The 9,207-nt window shown below is 36.0% G+C and overlaps 1 protein-coding gene across 1 annotated transcript in view; it reads right to left on the reverse strand.

Moving 5' to 3' along the window:
* CDH13 (cadherin 13) overlaps nt 1–9,207 on the reverse strand; it is a 1,311,104-nt gene that overhangs the window by 699,675 nt on the left and 602,222 nt on the right. The gene's annotated exons all lie outside the window — the stretch shown is intronic.

Below are 9,207 nucleotides of genomic sequence, written 5' to 3' on the forward strand. Positions count from 1 at the left end.
TCTTTTTAAAGCATAAGCTTCTTGAAGTTAGGGACTTTCTCAGTTTTTGAATTTGTATTCTCAAATTTAGTACACTGTTAGACACATGGCAAATGTTAAACATACACTATAATGTTCATTGGTTCAAAGAAATTGAACCAAACTGGGAAGATGCAAAAAATTCTGCAAAAGGATAATAACAGACCCCAGAATCTAGCAGATTTTCTTGAAAGTTTCATAGAGTTCTTGCCCAGGAATCATTATTATGCCTCTATTGCCAAGGACAAGCAAACAAGGAAATGACCTGGACAATTTAGGCACAAAATACAAATTACCTCAAGAATTCAACAGGCATGAAGAAACATACACACTCATAAAGTCTATCAAAATAACATTAATAGTGATTAAACACTCATTTCCTATGTATACATAATGGATTTACTTTAAGACATTAAGGACTGGTGATTTAATTGGCATAGATACATTCTCTCAGTAATACAGAATCCAACCGTTATATGCTTACAATATAGTTTTAGTGTAATGGCTGGAAAAAAAAACCCGTCTATAATTGTTTAACTCTTCCAAATTAGCTATTTTGGTCTTTATAGTTACAGTGTTCATCACTAAGCCTATATGTAATTTTTATTATTATCTTCCCCCCAGCCCCAATTTAGTAGGACCTGACAAAGGATTGATCTTCAATCCTGGTCTTTGAGACTACATAGTGACCTATACATAAGAGGGTACCTTTAGTAGAGGTACAACTAATATTAAGAAAAATGTAATCCAGAGAAAGAACTGTGGGAGCAGAAACACAGAAGAAAAACAATTGCTTGATCACATGGGTTGATGGGGATATGATTGAGGATGTAGACTCTAAAGGATCACCCTAATGCAAATATCAATAATATGGAAATAGGTCTTGATCAAAGGTATATGTAAAACTCAGTGGAATTGCACATTGGCAATGACAGGGAAGGTAAGAGGAGGGGAGGGAAAGAACATGAATCATGTAACCATGGAAAAAAACTTCAAAATTAAATTACAAAAAAAGGAAAATGTAATTTGAAGCAGGTCTTAAAAGGAATAGAATCACATAGACATAAATGGAAGCTTTCTGATCAAAATGGCTTTTAATCTCAGCTTGCTTACTTATATCTCAGCTTATACACACACACACACACACATATGTACATATATAAATAAATAAATAAATATATATATATATATCACAATGTAATTTTTTGTAATTCACAATTCCTAAGCATCTATGATGACCAAAACCTTATGTTTAAAGACAGTAGTTTCCTTACACATCCTCAGACTACGGAGAGATAAAGGGAACCTAAAGATAATTGTCACATAGTGGTAAGATGAAGAAAAAAAAAATCTGGCTCTACTAGACTTTGCTTAGACAATACAGATGGCACATGTTCAACAGACTATGTAAACACCGCAAATGAGTATTTCATAGACAAGGACGAGAGAATGTCTTCATGGTTCAAAAACATTTATTATAAACACATCAATAGAGTACAAGTCCTATGGGCTGTCAGCTGGAATATGGGAATGCACACCAGAACCAATATAAACAGGTTATGTTGTAAAATTTTGTTTTATGTCTTCTGTTTAGAACTTAGAACACATTTCTCCTTGGAAACAAGGTTATAAATGGTGGTTCTTCAGCAAGGCAACCCAATACAAAATGTAGCTAAAATATATAGCATAAACATGAGCATGTAAAATAGCTAGGAGTCTAACCATTGTTTATAATCTCATTTGTTTTTTGGGGGGAAATGTGCTTTTAGAATTCATGAGGTTGTGAAAAAGTTATTAGACATTAGTGTGTATCTCTTTTCTGCTGGGTGACCTTGACCACATTCCTTTCTTATCTGGGCATCAGTTTTTCCATCTGTAAAATGAGTAGGTTGAATTGCATACTCTATCCTAATCTAATTTAGTGATGGATCCCATAACAATCCCTGATGATTGAACTCTGGATTTTTCCTCCTACTCTAATACCCACAGGTAGTGGGTGACTGGTCACAAGATCCCCTTATCTCAATCATAAGTCTTTGCTGAAGATCAGAGTAAGGATTCTCTACTTTTTACCTTATCCCCACTCTACTCCCACCTCTTGTAGACTTGGTCAAAGTGATAACACAGAATCAATAGAAAGATACTTGGGACAAGATGGTAAGAGGCAGTTGGATTCTATAGTCTCTAACTTCTCTTCTATTGCTTACTTTTATGATTCTCTGAATGGTAGCTTCTTGATGGCAAAGATTGATTCATTTTTGTCCTTGTAACTGACACTTAGTACAGTGTCTGAGACATAATAAGTACTTATTAAATGCCTATTAGTTTTCATATGGTTATGCCATCATAAACATAGAGTTGGAAGAAACATTAGAGGTCTTTTAATCCACCTTCCTCATTTTATCCATGAAGAAACTGGGGCACAAAGAATTTAAGGGACTTGACCAGAGTCCCAGAGGGAATAGCAGTCAGGACAGAAATGCGGGTCTTCTGACTCCAAGGCCAGAATTCTTTATATTACCCCACCCTTTCCTGAATTTTTTCCCGCCTACTTTCCTGCATAGCATAAACATGTAAGGAACTAGTTTAGGACTATGGTACAATCACCTTTTTCAGGTACACAGGGGAAGGTAAATACTCTTCTGGCAAAAGGGTAGACTGAGCCCATGGAATCTGTTTTGGCAAATATTTCCTAGGAAGAGTAATACCTGCCCAGGGCCTCCTGAATGACCCAATTGATTCTTGGTTAAACTGAAGCCTTGAGGGAAGAGAGAGTTCTCTTCATTCACCGGTTATTTTCTACAGCACCTGTGTGTTCTCAGAAGGGGTCTCAGGAAATAACCCAATCTGCACTTACTTAGCTGAGTAGATCTGATGGGATCAGAGAGGGGTAAGATTTTTGAAATTCCTACAAAACAACAGACTGGCCTCCAGTCATTCATCCAAAACCTACCAAGCAAAGAAAGTCAGTTTCCAAATGACCTCCATTATACTGTGTTAAACTCCCTAAAGTTTCCAGGAGGCTGCTGGGCTGCCCTCATAGGGAAGCAGGTGGCCTTTTCTTCTTCTTTTTTTCTTGTTTAATAGAACAGAATATAAGAAAACTCAAGCATTTCTTTTAGCCAGAATAAATCCAGCAGTGTGCTGAGGTGTGAATATCTGCTAATGCTTTAGCTGCTAACTCCTATTATATCACATAGCAGGCTTTCACAATTAGAGTCTCTTTCCCATTATTCTGTGTAATTCAATACCACTTTTCACTGTGGGGATTTTTTTTTTTTTTAGTTTAAAGGAGAAAGAAAGCTAATGATAAGGAAAACTATCTATCATACCCAGGTGCCAGCTAGCACAGATATGCAAATCCCAGAAGTCACTTGCTTTAACACTACATGAAGTAATGTCACCTCACTGTGTTAGTGACCAGGTAAAAAAAAGGCCAATAGTTATACCTTAATAACAGTGACAAGGATAAAGCTGTGTCATGTGGAGGGAAAGCCATACTGAAGCAAAGGTTGAGAGAAAAAGGTGGTAGCCACCCCTAGTTCTTGCCCTGGTGGTAGGTGGGGCAGAGGCTATCTTATCATGTCCATCATCTATCATCTTCCATATATCCACCTGAATTCCTAGATACTTTCTTGGCTTTCTTTCCTTTCTGATTCAGAAATCCCATAAAATCAGCTTGACTGTCATCATTAATGATTATTGGTAGGGGCAGCTGGTAGCTCAGTGGATTGAGAGTCAGGCCTAGAGACGGGAGGTTCTAGGTTCAAATCTGGTCTCAGACACTTCCCAGCTGTGTGACCCTGGGCAAGTCACTTGACCCCCATTGCCCATCCTTACCACTCTTCCACCTAGGAGCCAATACACAGAAGTTAAGGGTTTAAAAAAATAAAAAATAATAATCAATGCAAATTAATGATTATTGGTAAGAAGTATTTTCATCCGCTCCTTGGTTGAGGGCATACAAGTCATGCTTATTGAATTTGTGAAAGACACAAAGCCAGAAGAAAGAATTAATATGTTGACTTAGAGATTCAGGATCCAAAGAAGAGCATGGCAGGCTAGTACAATGGCATGAATTGAAGATGTAATTTAATAGGAATAAATGCCAAGTACTATATTTAAAGATGAAATTTCAATTGCACAAGTTTAGAATGAGAGAAATGTATCTAGACTTTTTAAAAAATTCCTGTGATTTCACCACTGAACAAGCTTTTAATGGAGTGCTTCCTCATTATCTTTTCAGCAGTTGATAGCCTTAAAATGTTGAACTGGGTCACAACAATAGGCTATAAACTAAATATGATGGGGGAGGACTCAAACCCAAGTCTTTCTTATTACAAGATGAAGAGTATCAACAATACCACTTCTGTCTCTCTGACTGCAGAATATTTCAATATTTTAATAGACTAAATTCAATATCAGCCAAAAATGTAACATGACTGTTTTGAAAGAGAACATAAAGTGTGTGGAGTGGGAGAAAGTGGGACTAAGTGTAAAAAAACTGGAAACTTAGGAAGGGGTCATGGTGTGAAGACCTTTAAAAGTCAAGCATCGGATTTTATATTTGGTCCTATCTCCTGATAACTGGAGACTTGCACTTCAGGAAAATCACTTTGGTAAACAATTGGCAGGTCATTAGAGTGGGGAGAGACTTGTGTCAGGGAGACCAACCACAAGGCTATTAAAATAAATTAGGTAAATGTCCTGTATAGAAATTATAATTAAACCCTTGGGAACTGATGAGATCCATCAGGTGGACTTATGGAATTCATAGCTAGCCGGCTCTGGAGTCCAGAAGATTGGAGTTGGAAGTCCAGGTGAGATGCTTATTAGGTGTATGATCTTAGGCAAATAACTTAACCCCTATTTGCCTCAGTTTTCTCAACTATAAAATAGAGATAATAATAGCAGCTACCTTCTAGGGTTGTTATAGGGAGCAAATAAATAAGAATGCTTGGTACATAGTATGTGATATATAAATGCTGGCTATTATTATTATAATTTTTATTTTGTTGTTGCTATATTTAAATATGATTAGTTTCCATTGTAATACTATATATTTTGCTTTATTAATTTAAAAACATAATAAACTGTAAGAGATTCATAATCTTCACCAGACTGTCAAGGGGGTCTGTTTCATGCAAAAAAAGGGTTAAGAATCTCTGGTAAAGACGGGGAATAGAAGAAGTCACAAGACAGAATCTTGGGAGAACATGTCTAGATAACTCTTAACCTAGAATCACTGTGACTCAGGGTGAGGCGGGGGGAGACAGATTAACATCATAAAAACCTAGGAAAGGGGGAATATCTATGAGAAATGGATAAACAGTATGCAGTGCTATAGAACAGTGGTTCCCAAACTTTTTTGGCCTACCACCCCCTTTCCAGAAAAAATATTACTTAGCGCCCCCTGTCACATACTATCACCGCATCCTTACAGTTATTCACCTCCCCCAAATGTACCTGTGGCCATCACCAACCCCCTTGATCGCTGCAGCACCCAACAGTGGGTGGCACCCACTTTGGGAATCACTGCTATAGGGTATAGACAGATCCAGAAGGATTAGGATTGAGAAAGTACCATTAAACTTTGTAGTCAAGCTATCACCAATAACTTTGTAGAGAGCAGTTTATATTAAATGTGGTTCCAATCTAGAGTGAAATAGGTTCAGTACTGGGTGAGAAGGCAGGGAGTGCAGGCAGAGTATTTCTCTCAAAGAGTTCAGCCAAGAAAAGCAGAGGAAATTTAGTATAATATCCAGAAGGGATGGCAGATAAATTTATTTTTTTTTCTAGGATGAGTAAGAAAAGAATATGTTTATAGATAGTAGGTAAAGAAGCAATAGATAGGGAGAGAATAAAGATTAGAGAGAGAGAATGGTATGAAGGAATAATTTACTGGAAGAAAAGCAAGGATTGTGATTCAAGTTGTACATAGAAGGGTTAGCCTTGGCAAGAGAAGAATGAGTTCTTCTTGTGAGACTGGAGTGAAAAAGTAGATAGTCAGAGAAGACATCTCAAATGAGAAGAAAAGATGAGATGACCTCAGGTAGTTTGTTTGTTTTTTTTTCCCCCCTGTGATATATGAGGTGAGAGGCTCAGCTAAGCAACTGGGAAGTGGTGTCACTGGAGGCTTGAGGAAGAGAATGAAAAAAATTGAGAATAACTTCTGTGGTAAGTAGATGAGTAAGTCAAAAAGGAAGGTATAAAAAGATTGCTTTGATTGCATGAGGACCCAGTTTAGATGATAGATTATCAATATGCAGTAATTGAATGAGTCAGCATAGTTTGGGGACTTTCTCTAACATTATTCACCAGCAAGTTCATTTAGCACAAACTTAAGGTACTGTAATTCAAATTTGTTGAACATTTTCTCTTTATTTTTTTAAATTATAAACATTTATTTTCTGTCTTTCCTATTGACCTCACAAACTGAATGATGGTGAAGGAAATTGTAACACAGTCAAGCAAAATAAATTTCCACATTGATTGTCTTCAAAAATACATGTTGAATAATCTACCTTGTTAGTAGATAGATAAACTTTTTCATCATCTGTACTCTAGGAATCATGAATGGTCACTGCATTAATCAGAATTTCTAAGTCTTCCAAGGTTTTTCATTTATTTAACAAAGTTTTGGTTTTTATACAAATTGTTCTGCTTCTGTTCACGTTTTTTCTTTATCAGATTATAGAAGTCTTCACAGTTTTCTCTGAAACTGTCACTTTGATCTTTCATACAGCAAAACAGTATTCCATTATGTTCATATCCCAAAGCAAACAGTGACAATTTCCATATCTGCCTGCCCTTTCCAAAGTCGAGCTGTTACTTCTAAAACTAGATAAACCATTCTACTATCTTGAAATTTTAGTTATCTGCAGACTAGAATTGCTTAGCCTAGTTTCAATCTGATGGCTGAGGCACAATTAGAAAATGTGAGGGCTGAAGATGGAAATATTTCCTGCATCATCACATAGGTATTACTTAGATCAAACTGCTTACCCTCTCAATGAGGGGGGAAGGAGCAAGGGAGAGAATATGGAACTCAATTTTTTTAGAAAAAGAATGTTAAAAATCATTTTTACATTAAATTGGGGAAAAATAAAATAGTATATATAAAAAAACAAAAGTGAAAGGGTTGGATTAGATGATTTCCAAAATTTCATTGAATTTGAAATCTGATTCCATGATGTTGTCTCACCTCCAGATGTTTAATCAGAAAGGTCATATTTTTTCTATTTCATATAATAATGAAAATATCTTACATGTCTCATGCTTTACAGTTTCATTTTTTTTCTCACAACAACCTTATGTGGTAGGTAGCACAAATAGGATCATTCTCTTTTGTTAGATGAGAAATCAGGTTCAGAGAGGTGAAATACATTAGGGGCAGTGACTGACTGGTGAATGAAAAACAGTTTATTAACAGCTTATCATGTGCCCAGAATTTTAAAAAAAGAGGAGAAATGGAACCCAAGTCAGAAGAACTATTACCAAATTCCGACTCTGAAAACTCAAATTACATTGAGCAAATTGCTTAACCTCTACACATCTTAGCTTCCTGATCTCAAAAATAAAGGCATTTGATCAGTTGTCCTCTAATTTTCCTTTAAGCCTTGAATCAAAGATCATGTGATATGGCTGGCAAGAGGCAGTCAGAAACCTAGACCTTTTCATTTTGGTCAAGGTGTGTAAGTTTGTATATGTATACTTTTTTACCACACCTTATTCCCTCTCCATCACATAAATAGAAATAATAAGCTCCAGATTCTAACACATCATGGTAAAATAAGGGCACAGCTTGAAAGGTTTTACATGAACACTTTCTTCTAAAAGAATAAAAAATTAATCATGGCCTTAGATGCTATTGAGATATCCATGCCTCTTTTGTATGTTCCTTTCTAACACTCTCCATCTTATAGGAGTTACTGTGTCCATTTTGCTTCTCTCAATTCCACATGTTATAGTTTCCAACTAAATATGAAGCCAAATATTTATGCCCTTGTCAGACTCAGAGCTAAGGGAAAGTAGAATGAGACTCAGGTTTATAGAGCTGGATCCGGGCCCCTTTGTAATCAGAGAACAAGAACAAGGCCACAGTACTCCCAGAACACATTGGTTGCCCTTTAGTTGATTTCTTGCTTTGTTCAAAACTGTAGGGGATTAGGTTAGTGCATCAGCTCTTGAGGTAATTATTCTTTAATTGAAAACAAGGTCAGTCCGGAAGCTAGTGTTTGCAAATATGTCAGAGATTTTCACAATAAACACAATTTCAAACATTTAGAATAAAAGTACTAAAATTTCAAACTGTCTACCTAGGAGATTAAAAATGCTTATAATGTTTATAAATCAGAGACAACAGACTAGCATTGAAATTTTCACAATATTTTTTCTCCTCTTCTTTCTCCTATATTTTTTCAACTCGTCCTCTGCCTTCTCCACTTACTCCTCTTCCTTTTTTCTTGTTTCAATAGAACATTAGCAAAGAATTTGGCACTGAGGTATACAAACCTATATATGTTTTTCTCCACACATGTCACAAAATAAGGAAATTCAGAGGACTAATGCATGTCATCAAGGAAGTGTACATTTGACATAGATGAATAATCTCTCTAGAGAACAGTGGAAAATCCTCTTGCTTCATTGGCATCCTTGCCATGTCAGGAGAAATCAAGGAAGGCTCTCAGCACAAAGGATGATCCCCTTTTACCAAACATGTGTGAAGACATGGTCAAAAGCAACAGAGAATGAGCAGGTATCAATGAGTTATGATCTTCCTCATTGATGGGAACACCTGAATCATTAAGACCAAAATTCCAACTGAATGTTTATATTCATGCCCACATGAATATAAATCATACAATTACAATGTGCCTCTTCAGACAAACAAGGTGAAATCTTATAATAAAATAATATTTCATTTTTTGTCTTGAAATTATATATAGAATTAAGAGCAATCAATGGAAGATAAAAACAGGCAAATTTAATCTCATTAGTAAGGGGGAAAAAACTTCCTCACAATAATACTTATCAAATGACAATGATTTTTTTTTGGTCTTTTGACTTTGCTTGAGTCTTATTTAACCTCTCTTAAACAATTTTGACATTCTATTTTTGTGTGAGTGTGTGTATGTGTGTGAGTATGTTATTATTTGACTAAACTCAAGTTCCAGAAGGGCAGGGGCC

This window comes from Gracilinanus agilis, chromosome 2 (genome assembly GCF_016433145.1).
Source record: "Gracilinanus agilis isolate LMUSP501 chromosome 2, AgileGrace, whole genome shotgun sequence".
Taxonomy (NCBI): domain Eukaryota; kingdom Metazoa; phylum Chordata; class Mammalia; order Didelphimorphia; family Didelphidae; genus Gracilinanus; species Gracilinanus agilis.